Source organism: Prenolepis imparis, unplaced genomic scaffold, assembly GCF_030444845.1.
Source record: "Prenolepis imparis isolate NDT839.2.m4 unplaced genomic scaffold, iyPreImpa1.0 SCAF_3, whole genome shotgun sequence".
Taxonomy (NCBI): Eukaryota; Metazoa; Arthropoda; class Insecta; order Hymenoptera; family Formicidae; genus Prenolepis; species Prenolepis imparis.
The window spans coordinates 12,461,896-12,484,918 of NW_028141161.1; the positions used below are offsets into that span (position 1 = coordinate 12,461,896).

The 23,023-nt window shown below is 32.4% G+C and overlaps 1 protein-coding gene across 6 annotated transcripts in view; it reads right to left on the reverse strand.

Annotated features, from left to right (window-relative positions):
- Positions 1-23,023, reverse strand: part of Mp (collagen XV/XVIII-type protein multiplexin) — a 238,165-nt gene that overhangs the window by 142,862 nt on the left and 72,280 nt on the right. The gene's annotated exons all lie outside the window — the stretch shown is intronic.

Here is a 23,023-nt window from a genome sequence, read left to right on the forward strand (position 1 = left end):
AAGCAGTGGTATCAACGCAGAGTACTAAAATGAAGAAGATTTACGACATAAGATCACTAGAGCTGTTGAAGGCATTACAGCAGAAATGCTGCAGTCAACAATGAGAAATGTTATAAAACGCGTCGAATGCTGTATCGAACATGATGGGCAAAATTTCGAGCAATTTATGGGTTAATAAATGTTTCATAAAAAAGTTGTTTCAGTCTTTCCACCTCTTCGAATATCAATCTAAATTCAAAAATCCTTAGAATCCAGTTTACTACTTACATGCTAAAGATGTCGATTATCTCGTAAACGATGCATAGTAGCAATTTTTTACTAGATATGATTTTGATTGCAAATAATCTCCACTATGTAAATATGCAAAAAAAATTATAGGTATCCGTTTTAAAAAACTATGTTGACTTTTATAACTCGAAAAGGTCACGAGTAAAAAAATTTTTTACATGCACTTTGTAGCTGACTCAAAGCCGTGCAAATTTCTCTTATTAAACTTTCTTGTAACTTTGATCAGTTGTGAGATATTTGCTCGGACACTTATAAACAAACACCCTGTATATATATATATATATATATATATATATATATATATATATATATATATATCTATTCCTCTACCCGTCTATCTGCGACGCTCTAATTAATGTTTGTTCAATAAATCGCATTGGTGTGAAAACGAAAATAATTTTAGCGCAGCCTTTGGTCAATTAGTTCTCGTATATTTGTCATATAGACAGTTTAACTGGCGAAATAATTTCGCTTTAAATTTATATCGTACTCGTGTGACAATATAAAGATTAGAGGGTAGGTACGCGAGATGCGTCCGTAAAATGGGGAAAGGAAAAATCTCCGGCAATATAAATATTAAAATATATATATAGATGGAAAATATTATGCGATTTAAATTCAGAATCGAATACATTTTCAGTTTTGTTGTATTGTTAACTTCGAAAGGGGACACGTGCTATTTCCTTGCAGAGAGTCTCTTAACATCGACAAACGCGAGACTCTCGTCGGTGACAGGTGAATTTAGTCAAGCGTGGCAGGAAAATTTTTTATCGGATTATCAATTTCTGCTCTTGCATCATCACGGGGACGATTTATTGCTTTACACTTGGGACACGCCGAGATATGAAAATCGATAATCGTCGAGAAAATAAAATTCTGCTGTCTTATGCAGACACGGGTAAATTGAAACGCGGTATGAATTTAAAAAAGCGCGCATGCTTAGAGGGAATAACATTTCATCAAAATCAAACATCACAGATGCGTGTATTTGTTATAGAAAATATTTAAATATTTAACAAAATAAATAAATTATATATATACTCTTTTAAATATATTTTAAATAAATATATATATCATAGTATTTGTTTTGATATCACGTATCTACTTTAAATGTCACGATAATTTAAGGCTTAATTTTGTAGCATACATAAAACTTTGTATTTTTATTTGTAATAATTCTTTTTATTTTTATCTGTATCTTTACCGTTCTTCTTCTCGCAAATAAGGTATAATTTAAATTATATAGATTACGGGTTATCGCATGATTCTGCTATTCGTTTCAAAGGATGGCAGTACTTCTCCGGCCGTTTAAAAGCATTTCTTAAGAGAACGCGACTGTTTAGATGGTCATCTTTTGATTGCCGGGATTTATACGAGCGCCCAGATCAGATAAGTCCGACTCCAATTCGCCTTGGAATCGGTAGTGCCGGCTGCGCATCTCACTCTTTGGCAAACCTGAGAGTCCAATTTTCCCGACCATGTCCTTTTTCTACTTTCGCCCCGTCTTCGCCTCTCTATTCTCTTTGCTTTGTTTATCTTTCATCCCTGTTTCCTCGGGATCTCCCGAACCATTTTTAGAATACGCGTCTTGAAACCTGCGTATCTAATGTATTTCAGTTCGAGATAAGCCCTACATATAAGCGACTTCTTTTCAGGAAATGCGCATCGCAAAGTAAATGATATTGTTTCTAAGTAAATTCTACCTCACAATAATTTTATTTACGAATATTTCATAGATTTTTTATTATACTAGAACAATACATGCGCGCGCTACGCGCGCACCATTCTTCGGTTTTATGTTAAAAAATGATATTTTTTTAAAAATAATATAAAATTTGTTTAAATTCGATTAATATTTTTTTCACAAAAATTAGCTCATTAAAGCATTAATTTGCTAATTAAATTTTAAAATAATAAAATGTTAAGAAATTAAAATAGTAATATGTTGTAAATAATATGTTATAATATCTTATTCTCGATTAATATTTTTTGACAGAAATCAGCTGATAACTGTCAAAAATATTAATCGAGTTTATATATTATAACATATTATTTAAAACACATTATTATTAAAAAAATTAATTAGCAAATTAACACTTTAATCAGCTGATTTCTGTCAAAAAATATTAATAAAGCGAAAATTTGCTAATTAAATATTCTAGCTTACATATTTATATTTATATTGTGTATGTTATAATGCAAAATAATATGATTATTCTAATATATGTATGCATTTTATTTGTTACAGGTAGCATTGCGATACACAGTACGATTCACGCGTCGTGTCGGGAGTGCCGTGCAAAGTGTCGCGCGTCGGGAGTGCCGTGTAAAGTTTCGCGTGTCGGGAGTACCGTGTAAAGTGTCGGACAATCGTAATTATTCGTGTTTTCGCGAGTGTCGTGAGTGCTGCGAAGGAGCAATGACGGTCGACCAAGAGAGGAGGAGGAGGCCCGGGGAGGCATCGGGCGACATCGGGGCAACTGTGAGGTATGCAATATAAAAACATTATTTCTAAACTGCATTGTTTATGATTATATATTCGACACACACATATGTATATGTATATATAATTTGAATCTTTTGTTTTCAGATCAATGTGTGCTGTGTACTACAACTCCGCTATTGCACGTATTGGTGAGTGAGAAATTGTTTATTTTATAATAATATTTCTATAAGGGTAATGGGGGTGTATATAATATATTGAAAATATTAAAATAATAATGTTATAATATCTTATCCGCGATTAATATTTTTTGACAAAAATCAGTTGATAATTGTCAAAAATATTAATCGAATTTAAAATATTATAACATGTTATTTAAAACATATTATTATTTTGCGACTATCGCGACTTTACATATCTCTTTTAAAAAAGAATTTTCTTTATATTTTTCATGAGAATACAATTTTAAATTTCCTTTTTTTATATATTGATAAAATTAATATGTGAACTTTTAGAGTGAATTTTTAATGCATTTTTTAAGCATGTCTAGTCTATATTCAATCGAATATCGAATTTCGAAGGATGTTAAGAATGTTTCCATATTTACGAAAGTTAATTCTGCTAGATTTAAGAAATGAAAAACGCGCTGCGTTACAGTTGTAAAATATATGAAGCAACTCGGGCGGGATTAAAACAAATATGAACGATGAATGATGTGTAATAATATGTCGTAATATATCACACGCTATGTAACGCGCAATAATGAAATATTCTCCCAAGCGGGACCGGGGACTGTAAATGGTCCGCGATCGCAGCTTATCGATTAAAGCGCTATAAAACGCTTTCGCTCTTTAATGTTAAATTTCGCGCTTACGATATTAATTCTCTATCGATGAAATTTCCATTTCCGTTGTCATAACTTCAGTTACTCGTCAAAAATTGTTTCCTGGAAAGATCTCATGTTACCCACATTTAAAAACATCAGAAAAATATGTTTGGATTTTATGGCAAATTGTTATATTAAATGAATTATTTAACTCAATATTTACGCTAAAATGATTGTTAAAAACTGAATTCAGCTGTTATTTATACTAATTTTGGAAAAATATGAGGCGCATAATAAATATCACTAATAATTATTCTGCATCGTTAATATTAGAAAATCGGTCAAGAAAAAAATATTTTAGACGAAAAAGATATTTTGATTTAAAACGCTTTGGCTCAATTTAAAGAACTGCCTTTTTTATATGTCTCTAAATATATATTTAAAGATGATATAATAATCACATATATATATATATATATATTATTTAATTTTTTAAATTAAAGAGAGTGTTTGCAATAATAAAATTTCAATTTATTCAATAAAATCAATTTATCGTTGCTCATGTTATTTTGAATATCGTAATTGTTACCAATAAAATACTAATCAAAATAGAAATTCACCGCAACCGCAGCTCGCGAAGCTAGTCTAATTTATTCTCCAAAACAGTTACAGCAAGTCCGATTTCCAGTAATTAATCTCGCTCGTCGATTTCTGGATAACAAATCCCTGAAGCAACAGTGCACAATTCTAACATTAAATTGGACCGGTAAATAAATTCAAAAGCGATCTTTCGAAAATGAAACGTCAAGCGGTCCCGAAGGTGAAATCGGAAAAATCGCGGCTTTTATTTCGCACGTCCATGAAACGTATCGGCAAAATTTAATGGGCCTTTTATTCGTCGTCTCACGAAAGGAAGTTTCGCACGGCAAAATGACTTTCTAATTCGATCGCTAATGTCATTCAGAAAATTTACAGCGGCGCGAAGTTTATTTTACTGGTTAATTCCGTCGGCTACGTTTCTTCCGTACGCTATCCATGCACTTTCATTTTGAGTTTCTCGTGAGATCTCGTCATTTCGATCTCGAGTTTTAGTTTGGTTTTCAGTTCGCGAACGCAGTAGATGCGGTTGTGCAAAGAATTCGGATAGAAGTTTACGGTTCTTCTTGCTCGCGTCAATTACGATATTGTGAGTGTAACTTTGATCGATTGAAAGAAGAATTCATCATTAACGTCTGATTGTGAAGATTGTTAACGTTACAACTAAATTTACGTAATTGTTGACAATTGAAATATGTTATATTAAGTATAATTCATGTGTTCGATTTTTTTGTATTAAGTCTTGTTCATCCTCTCGCATTATTAAAATTTGATAAAAACTGCAAAATTTATTATCAATCAAAATTAATCAAAATTTCAGAATATAGTCATACTATCTACACAAGCATTAAATAAACGATCGAATTTATTTTTCGCGAGACGACACGCGAGGATTAATCGTTCGATCGCACAATTACAATTGTTATCTCCGGCATGGATAAAAAAGTAGCCCAGGAAATAGCACATTTTCCATTAAGTCGACCAAACCGTAACACAACAAGTTCGATATTCCTAAAGCAATTTTCCGGTATCAGAACTGTAATAACTTCTCTATAAATATATATTAGGAAAGATGATATAAGAATAATATTTACATACATGTTAGCGTACGACATGTAATGATACATAAGTATGAATGATAGATATATGTCAGTGGATGGTAGAGAGTTGTTGAAAATAAATTGCCTAGAGGTGTGAGAAACATAAATATACCTACTCCTGTCGGCAGGCAAGGCGGATAGAGGTAAGAAAAGAAGCTCCCCTTATTGGTAGGTGAAATATCCAACGATTGCGCGGGCCTGGGACGATAAATCGGCGACGCGAGTGTCGTGGCGACGGCCGCAAATCCAGCTTTTTGGAAAATTAAACCTCCCTAAATCTCGCACCCGCCTTCCTCGCGTTCCCTTCCATTCTCCTTCCCTCTCTTCGCCTCTCGGAAATAGCCGCGTAATGTCCTAACCCCCCCGAACTTCCGTTCCCTTCCCTATATATCGCCTATTTATTTGCCATTGGCAAGGTTTCGGTGGCATACCGCCGTGTGCAGGTGTGCGTGTATATATGTGAGCAAGTGGCTGCGGTGTATCGAATAGAGAAGCTGTGGCGTGTACAGCGATATATCTTTCCCCGGAAAGAAAGTGTCCGACGAAAAAGAGACCACGCGAATGTGATCGAGAATCGCAAACATACTCTATACATTTAGACTGCCGAGAAGTAAATTACTTTTTTGTGTCGCGCCGATACATCCCACATCGATCTCCATCAAAATCATTCTGAGATAACAGATCAATTGATAAGTAATAAAATTGATTGACTTAAAATGTATACCTCAATACAAGGATTATTCAATAATTTGCTCATTTATAAACCAAGCTATTTTTGCTACAATCGGATTATCTGATTTGTTACATTGTCAAGAGAGAGATAGAAAGAAAGAGAGAGAAGAGAGAAAGAGAGGGGGCAGGGAGAGAGAAAATTAGCACGTAGTCTAAAATGAGCTACTAGTTAATTAGAGTTAAATTTACTTAAGTACAACTAAGCATTTTGTGTTACACATTGCGGCATAGAATCACACAAACTGTCAACACTGTCGTCTTAGAATAATTCAGCATTTCACAGCGAGTGAAGAGAGAAATTAGCGCAAAAAGGGATGAATCGCGTTTAGTTCGCGCTCGTGTGTATTCAGTGCGTACACTTATTTACCTCAGTCACAGAAGTACAAAAAAAAAATGGTTTGCACACGCAGAGAGAAGCGCAAGCGTACATTTTCGTAAAGCCATCAACAAAACTTTTTCCGGCTCGTTTCGAAGCGCGAATAAAAGGCACGTTTTGACTTTATAAAGCCGGCTCGTGTCGTTATGAAAAAGAAAAAAGCAGTAGTCGTTTACCTGAAAAGTGCGCGCACTTTCCTCGCATTGAAGTAATTAACAAATATTGCGTAATGAAAAAAGAAATAGACGGCATAATGGGTCGGGTAATAATGTTCGTCGAAACTCTATATTTTTGAGTGTCTATTTTTTTACAGATACAAAGTTCCTTGCAGTTGCTAACTAAAACAAAGTTGTCTTAAAATCGCGCATCGTTGCATAATTATTTATTGCTTAATATAGGAGAGAAAAATGGCAACAGGGAAAAAAAATAAAAATAACATCGTGATTCAGTTAATTTGTCACGAAGCCTTAATAAATGAGTCATTAAAAAAAAAGAAAAAAGTGAAAAAAAGTACGTATGTCTTTTGTCAGATATGTTTTTCATAATCCCTGAATACTGAAAGAGTAATAACGAATGAAATGGAAAAAACTTGAAGAAGTATTTTAACTTCAAACCATTATTATGCACCGTTTCTTTTTAATTAAAAAGTACAGAATTCATGCGCAATACTATAGACGTAATGAGAATAGAAATGTAACAATAATTAATTGCTTTCTTAATTTAATGTGAAAAACACGTTTTTTGTTTTTTTTTTTTTTTTTTTTTGTGAAATCCTCTAACAAAGGAAATCTCACCCCGCGATTTAAAACGATGGAATGTAATAAAATATAAAGAGACATCTTTGTGATTAGTGAAGAAATCAAATCTGCTCTAAATTTAATGGATCTTTTTTGCAAGATTTTTTTCGCCTATTTTGACACGCGAACGACATGAAATGTTTGAATGAAAATTGTTCCTTTTATTCACGTGATGCACCAATTTTGAGGTTTGCACCGTTTTTATTAATGCGTGCTTTCTATAGTAGTTAGTTCCTTTCATTTTTTAAACGGCCGCGGACTATTTGTCAAACAAATGCGAGCAACAACGAAAGCGCACGAGCGTGCCGGCCGTCAAAATGTCAAAGTGCCAAAATGTCAAAATTGCAATCAATTGTGTGAACCGCGAATTTTTATTTTCCGGAATTTTTACATTGCGAATATATGTAGTCGTGAAAGCAACGCCCGCGTTTATTAATTTCGCTGATGGTATTGTTTAAATGCAGGATATACATTCGTGTAGACAGTTTTTTACAATTGTGCACAACGTAGCACACTAGAGAGCCGCTTTCGAAAAATAATTGCTATCCTTTTGAAAATGCAGATCAGTATTTCGAACTCATTAGAGTTTGCGAATAAATTAAAATTTACATAATATGAGAGAAATTATATAGCATTTATCATATATATTTTATATTTATTTTTATATGTTCATCATAAATTGTGTTCTAGAAGAGCATGCATTTAATTAATTGAAAATCTCACCCAAATATTTTTCATTAATTAACGTGGAAATAAATTATTTTCTTATTTATGATTCTACATTTATTCGACTAAATTTAGTTCAATTTAATTATAATTACAGATTACTTTTTATAAATTTTTCTACAATTTTTGTGTGCCATAATTATTTTCTCAGATAAAACTGCTAATTTCCTCAGATAAAAAGTATTCGCGATGCAAAAGTTTTCCGTTTTATGACTCTCCAAAAAAGTTGTCAGAATTATATTACTTTTTGAAAATTTTTATGTGACGTGCTACATACGAACGTTTTATATAATATGAAATACTTTATAGCTTTATTTAAGATAAATTGATAAATTACATGTAATATGAAATTGATCTCAATGTGCGTACACAATATGCGTACACATGTATATAAGCATGTGCTACAAATAGGGTAGGATGTGTTTTAGTCTCAAGAGAAAGAAAAAGTTTTATTATATTCTTAATGATTTCCATTTGGCAATTTCCAATTATACCGGATTATTAATCGATATTATTAATTAGTCAGCAGTTCGATTGTACAATCAACGGAATGTTTGTGTAAATTAATAATATTTATTTAACAAACCTGCACGTAACTGATTCCTGCTAAGTGAATTTAGCAGTAATTACTGGTATTGCTATAATTAGCAGAGACATCAATTATGCATTTCTTTTTAATTCAGAAGTGCAAAGATTGTATATTAATATATAATTCTGTAAATATGATAAAAGTAAAGAAATGTAACAAAATTATCAATTACTTTTTTAATTTAACAAAAGGCATTGCGGAATTCTTTGTGGAAAGTCTTTAATAAAAAAATTGTATTGTGATGTAAACAATGCAATATAATAAAATATATATTTTACACGAGAAGAACAAATGTGAAAAATTTTACTCATAAAATTTTGGAACGATAGAAACTATCAACGATGATATACATCATCAAGATTGAAAGGACAGTTTTACAAAAAGAATATACAAAAAGGTATTGTCACGACGTTTTCCGACCAGCACGTTTCCATAATAACTTCACCCGATGTGGCATCGCAATTCGCTTATACGTTCAAACATTTATTGTCCAATAAACTAGAGCTACAATGTGCGCGCGACGAGGAAAGGTCAGGTACCGAAATAGGAAATTGCTGAAAAAGCAACGGGGGAAGATCGAAAAATCAATAGAGAGAGAGAGCCTAAAAGTTACGAGTCTAGAAGTATACGAAAGAATATTAAAGCTAGACTTGGCTTATCGCATGTTTTATGAAACTATAACAAGAACACATAAAGAATATATATCCGCTTATGTTGCTCACAAAGAGACCCCCCCACATAATCTTTAAATTTCTCACTCTTAATATCTTCAATAATTATTAAATTTTTCTTCAAATATCTGCGCAAAAAAGATTTTACAAAAAGATAAAAAATATTTTTAACGAGTGCACAATATGAGTAATTAAATTAAAAAATTCAGAAATAGTATATATCGCTAGTGGTAAATATAAATTTAAATTGGTAGACTTAAATTCGACGTAACAAGACACAGAAAATCTGACAAATATTTATGATAAAATTATAAAGGTCGTATAAACATCTTTTTGACTGTTAATTTAGTTGTTGACTGATCATCACAGCTATGAGACGTGTTTTCTTTGATTGTCTCTATTTACATTTTATTACTTAGATGATTTAGATTTATATATTTATAATTTAACCACCACATCGTTTATTAATTAAGTAAGTTCTTTTGTAATTTCAGTTTTATTTTATTTTTTATATGTGTTTTAAATGTAAAAATTACTTGTCAATCCTTTGTTATAGTGTTTTTCACTTGATAAGGACCACAACCAAATGGTCGAAACGTTGTGAACATAATTGAATAAACTTTTGCTAGTTACGTCGAATTTAAGTCTACCAATTTAAATTTAAATTAAAAAACTATGTAATAATTTTTTTTTTTAATTTTTCAAGAAAATACAAAAATTTCTCTGGCTTATTATTTTACCTATATTATTGTATCATTACTATTGTGTAAAATTTTTTAATTTAACATCTAATCTTCTATTCTTTATTACGGACTCTATAAACGGCATCTATAAACGGGTGCAGACACGGTCGTTCAAATAAATTAATTTTATCGTCGGCGCTAATTGTTGTTTTTCGGTGGCAAACAAGTGATTGACAATTACACCGTTGTTGTTTCGCAAACGGAGACGATGGGAATGCAAACAGGCAATCGAAAATAAAGCGAACTTCGCGGAGAATGAATGGAAAATCAAAAAATAAAAAAAAAAGAAATAGCCGAGAAGAATTTGCTTATGCTAATTCGACACACGCCGATCGCATTTTAATCAGTCGACGATTGTACCGCGCTGCTTCGCGAGGGCTCGGCGACGGATTTTGCATTTTCGGCGCCTCCTCTTGATTACTCGCAAATTTGCGGCCGACGCGAATTGACAAGATAATGTTTTAGTTAGCTGGTGACGATAATCGCGAATACAAATGCGAAGTCGCAATGCATATTAATCCGCAATCCGCCACTACTAGCAAAATAATTTTGCATACTTTGTTAATTTTCAAACATTCATTGCATTTATCGATGTCATCGCGAGCTTATTCGAAATTGTATACATTTTTTACAGCATTATGTATCAGCAACAAGAATGGTTGAATTATTGCGTATTAAATATTCCCGTGGTGTAAGAGAGTTCCGAAACTCAAAACGGAAAATTAATTAACAGTAATAGCATTTAATTCGGTGACACAATGTTTTGATAAAATATGTATTTGTTATATTCAGTAATATATTTGTATGTAAATAAATAGATAATATTCGTACCATTAGTAAATTACATTTGATACCGTCAGAATAAATCGATCGTGTGCGACATAAGTGAAAACACACATACGAAAAGTATTTATTTATAACGTTCTAATAAATGGAGCGTACATTTAATTGGAATATGATATGGATAATAGCCTATATTTTGATATTTTGTTATTTATTTTCATCCCATCTTTGTTACAATGCTTAAGATTATTTTTGCTATTATTTAGTCAAAATCAGAATTAATAAGGCAATTTTTATTATTAATTTAAATAACCGCAAAAAAACGTAAAATTATTTCTCTGCATTAATTTGTAAAAGACAACATAATTACACTTACTAATAGAACATAATCAGAGTTAAAATTCGCTTCCGTTCAGAAATTATTTGTTTAACCTCATACTATATATTCAAAGCTGAAAAATCTAAAACTGCGGAATAAAATTATTATCTGAAATTTTAATTATGCACATAAAATTCAATTTCTCGATAAAATATATTCACTAATAAAATTATTTGCTGGGTTATTTGCGATTTTTATTAAAATTTTTAATAATTTAAGTATAAACCAAATGCTAAATAACCCAAGAAATTAATAGATAATATGTAGTATTTTTACAAAATCTAGTTAAATACACAATTTATTTATATAACAAAGAAAATAATCATAATATGTGTGTATGTGTGTGCGCGCGCACATGTCTATGATAAATTGAGAGAGAAAATTAAATATTTTCCACAGATCTCTTAAGAACTTAGAAACATCTTTTATCCGCAAAGAAGAAAAATGGAATCTAGACGATGAAAAATAAAGAAGTAGGTACATCCTTTATCGGATAGTTTGTCGAGTGCTTAAGATTAATTTTCACTTCATTTCCATGAACGTCGTGCTATAAACGCATTTCAGCATTTCAAAAACACATTCTAGTCCATCGAAAGACAGCCTGCAAATTGCGTTCAGACGATACTCTCCTCCACCGTCTGTCCGCTTGATCGAGAATCTTTTCACTTCGAGGGCGACTGGTTTAATTAACTCGCGGCGAATCCTTGCACCGCGACGGACTCGGGAAACTCTTTCCTCGACGTGCGCTGTTAAATTCCTAAACAGCCGGCTAATTACTTTCCCATCGTTTCCGGTTTACCGCTTTCAAGATTTTTCGCGCGGAAAATGCGAGAAAGGAAAGTTTCTTATTTGCGTCGACGCTTGCGTAAGCGTTCAAAGGTCAACGTTGCTATGATAGAAATCTGCTCGATCTGCCTTTGTGTGCCGTGGATTTATTCGCATAATCGCGAGCCAAGTTTTTCGATGAACTTCGCCGGCGTATAATGAAGTTCAATCGTTTCGTCGGATGCGATGGGATATTGACGAACTTTTATGAATTCGCTGCGTCCAACTCGTGAAATTTATTGTCGATTCTCGTCGCAGGATAAGTTATCGCCGGAACTAGAACTAATTTTCTCGGCAATGCAGGGCTTTACTTAAGCCATTTATTTTTCAAGCAGCAGAATCCGTATAAAATTTGACAGACAGGTCAAATAAAAGAAAAGACCTTAAATTATTAATCAGATGTAATATTTTTTTCTTTCACACATTTTTAAATTTTTTCTTCTTTTTATATTCAGCTCAATAAGTGTGTATGCAGGAGCTTTTGATTTTATTATCTTGAACTTACAAAAATAAAAATTAATTGGGTCCGATACACAATTGATCGATATACAATTTTGTGTGTATTATTGTTATAAAATTGCATCAGAAAAATTATTGTGACTGGAGGTTTATTTCTTTTTACGTTGAAGCAGCATTCTGTCTAGATATAAACTGTTTATTGGAAAAATAAAAATATTTCGACAAATGTCCAAAAAATATTTTATGTCCAAAGATATTTTAAGAATCTGACAGCTCCCGTATCTCTTACGCGCACATGATTATTTGATATTTAATAACTTATAAATAAAAATAAATATTATGCGCGTCTATTTTAATAAACTCCTAAAATGTTCGCTCATGTCACGTTCAAAATAAACGGTTCATTGAACAGCGCGTTAACCCAACAGAAATGATCAAATTATCATGATGTTATTAATTCTACATCTATCAACTCATTTAATAACGCGTTAAACAGATATAAATTATCCAAATTGTCGTCAGGGTTCGACGAACATGTTCGCCTGCTCGTGACAAATGGATATTACCCGACTAACTAAGCAACGTATACAATACAAAATCTTTTTCATAACAATGATAAAATATTAATATATTATTTTCAGGATAGTTAATCACAATTGAAGCATATATTATTTATAATTATACCATCAAAAATCCTTTTCTAACGAAGTTTTCTCCTCTGAATGTGACGATTAAAGTTTTGCACAATGTAATTTATTGAAGTGCGATGTCTTAATCTTAAATATTTTTTAACTTTACTATTTTAACACTACTCTAGACGAACAATAAAATTACATTGACATAATATTTAAATTCTCCGCTCTTAAACGTAATTCCATCGACAGCTTCTTATCGCGCTTCAAATCGCAAGCTGCTCATCGACATCGCACGCGTGCACGGAACGATTTAAATAAAAAACAAAATCCAAGAGCTCTCGACTATGCGCTCTCGAAGAGCCTCTCTTGCTGTCGCGGTTCGAAGTAAGAGAACACTGATCGAGGGGGAGAGGGGGGAGGGTGAGCGTAATTTATTCGGAATCGATAATCAATTTACTGTCCGTCGCGCGCGCGGAACAACATCGGCCGCGCCGTGTCACGTGAAAGGAAAGAGCGGCGGAACAAGAGGTTGAAGACAGGAAACGAGATGTGTATGTACATAGTGTGAGCGAAACGGGGCCGAGAGCAGCGACGGTTATGGCAAGTAAATAATCCGCGTCCATCAGTATTTAAATGAATTTCATCTATATAGAGAGAGGAAGAGAAGAGCGGAACTCGGGCTACCTTGTTGGCTTCTGCGTCTTTATTCATTCTGCATTCATTCGCGGCGCATAATCCGGTAAATTAAAGAGACGCCATCGATTTCCGGTATGTAGAAATCGCTATTTAATGAGATGGTATATCTTGATCGCGTTATTCTTCGATTTTTCTACTTGCGCGATTTATTTTAATACGGCACGCGCGAAATTTCTTTCTTCTTTAAAATTTATCAGAAAATCAAATATACCAAATTCTCACAGTTTAGGATAAAAGATAATTTTTAAAAATGTAGCAAATTCTGTTTAAGTAAAAAAAACAATTAGAAAAATATTTAATAATATAAAAAAGATGATAAATTAAATTAAGCAACGTAGAGGCGCTTCTATTGCATTTATAATTTCTGTTTAATCTTTAGCTTTTGTTAATCAACTCGGATTAATCATCCCTTTCGGTCGCGACTTCAGCTGCGTGATGGATTATACGCAAGAAAAAAAAAGTTTTAGTACAATATAGTTTACGCTATATAACTGACGTTGATGCAACAGAGCTTAGCGACTTTAAGCCGTAATATTTTCATTATTACAGACTTATTAATCTTGAGGAAAACACTAATCCGTCGCTCAAACTTTTAAAATGACACCTTGAAAAATTATTCCGAGCATTTCAAAAGTTTATTCACACGCATACACATACACAAGCATAGTAGAATTATTGTAAACGTGTTTATTGAAGACATATGTGCTTTCTTTGCTTCCTCTTTACGGTGTTTCGCAACAACGATAAAGATTGTCGGAAGAGGGGATCGTAACCATCCGATGCTAAGCGAGATGAAGGTGATGGGTGATGCTGCATCGCGGCTTATGAGAACGCAGAATGCGCATCCTCACTCTCATCGCTCATTTTGTTTACCGGTAACGTGTGATATTAAAACGTGACATAACTGATGCACGGATCGCGCCGGGGGATAATTTTATATCAAATATATTACGAGTCTTCTCTCTCTCTCTCTCTCTCTCTCTCTCTCTCTCTCTCTCTCTCTCTCTCTCTCTCTCTCTCTCTCTCTCTCTCTCTCTCTCTCTCTCTCTCTCTCTCTCTCTCTCTCTCTCTCTCTCTCTCTCTCTCTCTCTCTCTCTCTCTGAGATTTCGGGATCCTTTGAAAAATGGTTTACGCCAAATTTGATGAGAGCGCGCTAATATTGCCATGATAAATATATATAATATTCACCACATTAGACTGCATAATGCATAACTGATGATTATGCAAAAATGTTGTGAAAAAATATTCAAAAGAACATTTCAGAGTAATTCTCTATATTAGCATAATTATTGTGTACAATCACAAAAATAATTATACACTTACTATACAGCGGTAAAAATTAACGAGTTTTAATCAGCTGATTCACAAAACAGAAAAATCATTTCTTTCATCGGTAGAAGAGATATCTCTTATTTTATTTTTGTTAATAATTATATTAGGATCATTACGCATATACAATAATTTTTATAATGAACCCTCCAAGATATACGAATAATTTTGACACAATATTACTGAATAAAAAAATACCCAGATGGATAAATAAAGGTAATTTAACAAATACGACTTTAATTTTAAAAATAAGACTATTTTGTTCCTGTATCTTACATTTACGATTCATTAATCCGCTAGATAGACATCAGAATGAAACCTTAGACATCTCACTAGACAGTAGCGATCTATGATTTGGAAAAATATACGATGAAATCAGGACAAAACTCGGTCAGTTCTTCATCACCAGCGAAAAAAAATGATTTCTCCGTTTTGTTAATCTGTTGATTAAACTCGTTAGTTTTTACCGCTATATTGTAAGTGTGTAATTATCTCCGTGATTATACAATAATGAAGGTATATGGAGTTGCTACAGCGGGCCCGGCTGCTCCTAAATGGCTAATTTCTTCTAATGAAGTAACCGTCGCGCACAGCCCTCCGACGGGAGGCCCGTAATGACTCTCGTTGCGAGAACGGAAGTGGCACGAGCGAAAAAAAAGCCGCAAGCCTGGTCGTATAGTTAAAATTTTATGATCGCGCGTATCGTATTTACGACCTAGCTAGAGCAAAGACATGTGAACTATTGTTAAAAATATCGTCTTATGCGGCGCCGCTTTAATTAATGCTGGCTAAATGAGTCACGCGGCTCGAGGTTAATTAGACTTGACTGTTTATAGCGCTTTTGAAGACGTTGTCTAAATAGACTCATCTCAGCCAGCATTGTCATCATTGTCTCGAAGATTAATTTCGTCATAACAATTACAAAAACGCGCGTTATACTGTGTGTTAGAGAAAATTATTGCTCGTTAAAAAGAATGTTAGTCTCATTTATTAATTTAATATTTTGAGTATTCGTTGTTCTAACAATTCTGGAATATTTCATGATCAAATAAAATGATCAAATAACACACTAATATATATTTATATATATATATATATATATATATATATATATATATATAATTTCTTTGTATGTGTTAATGAAAATTTTATTTAAAATAATTATTGAGATTTTACGAATCAAAAATAAATATTTTATGTATGTATTTTTTGCTAGAGATTTCAATAATTATTTCAAAGACTAATATTTTCAAATATTTTACTTAAACAAAAATTAAATTATTAAATTCAATAATTTGCACTACTCACTTTGTGCTAATTATTTGTGATTAGTTTTTGAAAATTCCTCCTTATATAGGCAATATTTTACATGTTTGAATTAATACAAACAGAATTAAAACATTTATCTTAGCTACAAAAAACTCGTGATTTCAATAAGAATTCAAGTCATGGAATTTAACTATTAATAGATCACCGCTGACATTTTTCGCAAACGACTAATTTCTTACAAGGAAACACGCGATCGTTCCTTTCCCCGGTAGAGGAAATGCGCTTTTGTGTCAAAGCTCAGGGAAAACGAGGCTGGTCGACTGTCACTTTTATTCGAATGATACAACAGACTCCTGCGCTATTCCAGGATTCTATATTCCATATTCTGGGTTTGCTTATGCTGGTGCACGATGCACGTGCACTTCGTCCTCGTTACCTACGTCCTCTTTCTCTTTTCTTACAGATCTCCCCTTACTAGGGACGGGTAAAATACAGCACGGACGTTTCGCTCCGATGCGATGCAACAGAAGATCCTCGGGGCATTCTTATCGAAGAATTCGCTTCGCGCAATGCAACGTACTAATTTTTCTACGCTCCATTGCATTGTACGCTGCTGTTTGTAATAATACGGCGGAATTAAAGGGGCAACGCTGGGGCTAATGGCCCTTTTTCGTCGCGACATTAAACTGCGCGCGGACGTCGCGAAAATCCTTTTCTTACTTTATCTCGTCGTAGTTTTTTTCTACATCTTCTTCACCGGTATATCTTATCTTGTAATTGGACTCCTGTAATTTCGGAATACGCGGGAGTAACATCATCACGAGATTTGTCTTCCTTTCGCGATAACTTTCAGACATTTCGCAGAGCAAACGCAAATTCTATGCAAATTTAAGTACTATGTAAAAGTTAGTTTTGCAGTAATAACATAACATAAAGCTAATATGTTTCTAAAATAGAATAGGCGTATAATATTAGCGCATTCACACATAATGTGACATTGCTCCCTGAATATGTTAGGAAAATAAAAAAATACTTTTAGTTAACAGATCTTTTTTAATCTAAAAAGATCTTTTCTAATCCGTTTTAAAGGAAATATCTTTTAAAATCTAAAATTTAGATAGTCTGTAATTCGGTTTAATGAGAAAGGAGATTAATTTTGGCTATCGTATTTTATAAGACAGTGTTTTTATTCAACTTCTTTAATTTTAAATCAATAAAATTAGGCCAGATAAAACATTGAAATGTTTGTATGCACAATCATCAATATTATATTAATATAAAAATAAAATATTTTTACTATTTATTGCACTAATTAAAGGAATTTTTTTAAACTATTCAATTTCGCTTTAGTTATTAATGAGATTTATTATAAATTTCGTAAGATACTCAGCAATCGTAGACGGATCTCACGCAGCGCGAACTTTTCAAATATATGCGGCATGCGAGTGTATATTTGCGTACATACCGGGTCTTAATTACTGGTTTTAGAGCATGCCTCGCATATTGCAGAGGCCAGTGTGGAGATGAACCGCAGTGCAGCAAAATTGCCCAAAACACTCGGAATAACTGCGGTTCTGTGAAAGTCCATTCATTGCGATAATGAGAATCGCGATTGTAATTCGACTGCTCGATTCTCAAAAGGATAGAATCTTTTACTTCCATTACCTTAGAGAAGGTATCCGTTTAGGAACGTGAGAGTTCGTAACAATTAAAAAAAAAATATTTAATAAAATATAACATTGAGAATAGCTCATTCGTATAGATGCAAATATCGCATTATTGACACAATTTTAAGAGAAGCATTACTTAAATATGTATATACTTTTTTATATATTATGTTGTAAAAATATGTATTTGATTATTTTAGCTTACACAAATTTATTCTGCTTATATGTCAAATTTATTCTACTCTATGTAATGGATGTTTATTTTTTTTCACTAAAAAGTTATCTTGATACACAGTATCCTTACAGTACAATCCTCTTTCGTATTTTGCATTAAATTAATAATGTGTTTTACTGCCAAAATATGACTACTGAAACCAAGCTAATATGACACGCAAATAATAAATGTTTCATGAAAAGAAGAAATGTGATTATCGCAAATATACACAGAACTTTTTGTTATAAATATTATAAAATCGAATGATCAAAATTATTTAATCAAAACGAAAACAATTCAATTTCCAACCATAAGAGAATTCAGTAGACGTAAAGTTAAATTTGGTCAATGGGAAAATAACATTTTTCATGTGTATTAAAATATGAAAAATTATTATACGAATAAAGTTTTTAATACGCATAATATCATCAGATAATTACTCATTGCTATAAATCCCACACAAGCAATTTTACACTCCAATGATTGCTTTGTACAATGTTGTTTTTTTTATTTCTAATAAATATTTTTTGTTATATATATATATATATATATATATATATATATATATATGTATATATATATAGAAAATATAATTTTTCCAAAAATATGATATGTAAGATTTTTATATCTAGATAAAATTTATAAATCTCATAAGAAATATATGATTAATTCTTGATATAGAAAAATTCTTAAAAGAAAGAAGAGAAATTTTCAATCGTTCATATCATCGACCATATTTGCACATTGCTTCAAGAATAAAAACCGTTTGGCAAATTGTTGCGAACTTTTATACGTAATCGTATGCACATATATAGTCACATAAACCCCATTGCTTCCGCCGTATAAAATACGAATATCGCACTGTATCTCGAAAAAATTGTAGCTCGTATTCGTGTTTTCCTTGCGAAATCACCACCTTGCAAAGCATCTTCCACCGTCGTCGTCGATGGCACTATTTATAGAGATTAGCCCGTGCGGGGCGAAAACTTGCGAATCGTGCTGATCGGAATAACTGCGGAACTTTTCCACGTCTCGTTGTTATCCCGGGAAGATGTGAAAAAAAGTCAAACGAAAAACGCGCGCGGGAAACAGTATCGTGAGACTGGAACGATAGCGGATGCACGATAAGAATGTCTCCCGGGTGCGATGCAACTCTATTTCGACGTCCTTGTTGCGCAAAAGTGCAAGAAAAGCTAAGCAGATCGTTGGGAATCGCGCGAATGTTCTTCCATACGCATATTCGGACACACTTTCATGTCTGATTATTTTTCTTTTCTTATTACGACTAAAGAAATTTTGATAATTTTTTTTTCGTCGGTGTATAGTGTGTTCTGATTATATAATAAGTATGAGAGGGCAGTTGCAAACCGAAAATATATATTTTCTCTTTTATTTTTCTCATAATGTACACGAGCAAACTTTGATCGATCTCTAGCATATTATTTTTTTCTATTTCTATGCAAGGAATAAAAAATGTAAAACAAAAAAATCAAGTATAAATAATAACAAATATTTTTTAGATACTATGCACTCGCGAAACATTAAATATTGTCAGGCCAGTAATATGCACGTGACGAATTATGTATACCCTCATGCATAACAAAATGCACTTATATGTGCGCGCCCATCAATAATGGTGGTGTATTGACAGCTTTCGATTTTAATAATTAAAAATGCAAGAGAGGGAAATCGCGGTTATATCGAATAATTATCCATTTTCACAACTTTGTTCTTTACTTTATCACTAGTGTGATTTTGTCGCCGCAGATGTCAATTGTTTATCACTATATATATTATTTATCATATACTCTACTTTAATTTATTTTTTATAAATAAACATATATTTTTTCTCTATATATCTCTATATATTTATGTTATAATTCTATATATCTTTATATATATATATATATATATATATATATATATATATATATAGATAAAAGTGTTTTATCAGTATAACATTTTTAGACCGAAACATGAAATGATATTTTTTTTCTCATCTGGATGCAATTAAACCAGAAATTATCTTGCATCACTGAGATGATCGATAATTATCGATTTAGCAATACTAACATTTAAACAATTTAATAGCAGTTATTAATTTAATGACGAAATGGGTAGCATATAAAATATATTAAATACTAAATTACAAATTATTCTTTTTGTTTGACTTATTAAAGCATTATTAGAAATATCTCTTTAACACACAAAAGTCACACTTTGCATTTTGAGATAAAATAAAATTATAAAAATTTTTTTGCGCGATTTTCATTAACGTAGCGCATAAATTAATTATCGCAAGAGAAATTTCTGTGTCACGCAAGATAAAAGCAATGAATCATATAACTGATTCGAATTATTGCAATATGTTACAGTCCGTCTATTATTGAGGATAACTAATTAACGAAGGATCGAGTAAATCAATGCATTTCGTGCATCGATGTGCAACACGTGGCCCTTGTGTAGATGGTCATATTGCGTCAGGATGAGGACTAATTATCCTCTCTCGTATTGGTGATATGTAATCACGCTGTCCTCGCTTAATATGATATAGAGGTTCTAAAGAGAGAGAGAGGACCAGAATGATACATAAATACTATTTCTACGCTCTCGCGCTGAGTGATATTAATTATCTGGGACAAAGTATAAACCATAAAAACGTTATTGCTTTGAAGAATGCTGCTTGAATTGATATATATGTTGTTATATGTATACATTGATGGTTTTACATGAATTAACACTTGCGATTCTGTACGAAATTTATGCATTATAATAGTCGCTGAAATTTACTCGGAACAGTTTTAAAAAATTTTATTATTATATTATATTAATATATTTTCATTTATACGATTATTTTATAACTTAATCCTATAGTCTATGCATACATTTACAAAAGACACAAGTTTTAAGATTTATACTAAACTAGACAACACACAAGCCATTCCATCCTTCCTTTTCTAAAAAAGTCGTGTTACATCGATTGTCGAAAGTCTCGAAGTGATTGTTGCCTCTTTTCCGTGATGTTGATTGGCTGTCTCGAATGCTATTGTGCGTTATGTTCGTACCATCGAGCGACTGTCATCGCGAAGATTAACAGTTTTGACAGTTGTTTAAAATAAAATTAAATAAAATTAAATAAAATCTTTAAATCTTTAATCTTTATTATTACTCTGCCATGTGTGTGAGCATAAAATAATAAGTACGACTCAAAAATAATAAAAAATAACACGCAATTTATATATCATAATTTTATTATTCATAAAATAAGAATATAGATAGATTAAGTAGTACGAGTCAACAATTTCTCACTACGTTTAGCCTTTTCGTCGCGCAATCATTTAATCATTAACATAAAATCATAAATGCGAGTAAAAAACAATTAAAAATAACACGCACTTTATATATCATAATTTTATTATGCGCAAAGTAAGAATTTAGATAGATTAAATAATACGAGTCAACGATTTCTCACTACGTTTAGCTTTTTCGTCGCGCAATCACTCAGCTATTAATATAAAATAATTAATACGAATCAAAAATAATAAAAAATTATATGCACTTTATATATCATAATTTTATTATGCGCAAAGTAAGAATGTAGATAGATTAAGTAGTACGAGTCAACAATTTCTCATTACGGTTAGCCTTTTCGTCGCAACAATCATTTCGAGACTTTCGACTATCGATATAACATACGCCTTTTTTAGAAAAGGAAATATCAGTCTAATATCAGTTTATATATGGCTATGTGTGCAAAATTTATAATATAATAAGTATTGTAAAACTTACAATAATAATACCGTTATTAATATTGGATTGATATTTAAGCATAATTTTAAAACTTATCGTTAGTAAATATACTCTTTTGGTATAAGTTTTAAAATTTATCTTCAATTTATTATAAAGTGCAAAAGTATCTCGATGACAAATTGCTACTGTCTGAATCGACAATTGCGAACGACGAAAATCTTTCGATCTTTATTGTGTGCGGTGTCTTTCTCGAGCTACTCGAATGTTCTTTGAGAGAGCAATAGTGAGAAACCGAGGGGAAAGATCTATAACGTCAATATAGGATCTCGATGAGATATTTCGTATCCGTTCCACTCCTTCTGAACCCGCTATTCGATGGCGCTCCCCGCATTTTCGTGCTACCCTTTTACCTTGCTCTTTTTTTTTACTTATTTTATCAGACGAGTGCCGGATATAACGGTATTAAATTCTTAAAGGATGTACCAATACGGATTTATCTTACATGACTCGCCGCTTTTAATTCCGCGGCCGTTCTTGCGTCTTATTTTGAAGTTTATGGCTGACCCTCTTAATACCATGAAACTCGTGAAACAAGTAACAAATGTGTCAGGAAAAATTCGTTACGGAACTCGAACGAATCATTTTCGTCTCTGGATGTAAGGATTAATCCGAGATATTGTGCAGAGAAAAATATGAATTAAATCTCTAGATATATGAGATTTACCTTTAAGCGCGTTCAGAATATTATCAGAAAGAGAGTTTGTAGATGTATTTTTTTAAATAAATTTGTTTATATTCGGTGAATAAACGAAATAATCAATTTAGGCCGACGTGTTCGAAATGAGACGAAAACGATATTGTTCGAGAAGACGTCGTGTCGCGCGTGGCTTTACGAAACGAAATTAATTCATGCCTTACATTAACATTAACGTTGCGAGTTCACGCAAGTTTGTTTGTCTCGTGTCAGTTGACTCGGGAAAAAATTGCATTTTCGATTCACGAGAGCCTGTTTATTCACGTTGCTTCGTTACGAATACTCATTGCGAGTTTAGCTAGGTCGATTTCCATGGAAAACATTGCTCGCACAACAAGTGCTGCTCGTTTCGTTTCGTTGCGCCACGCACAAAC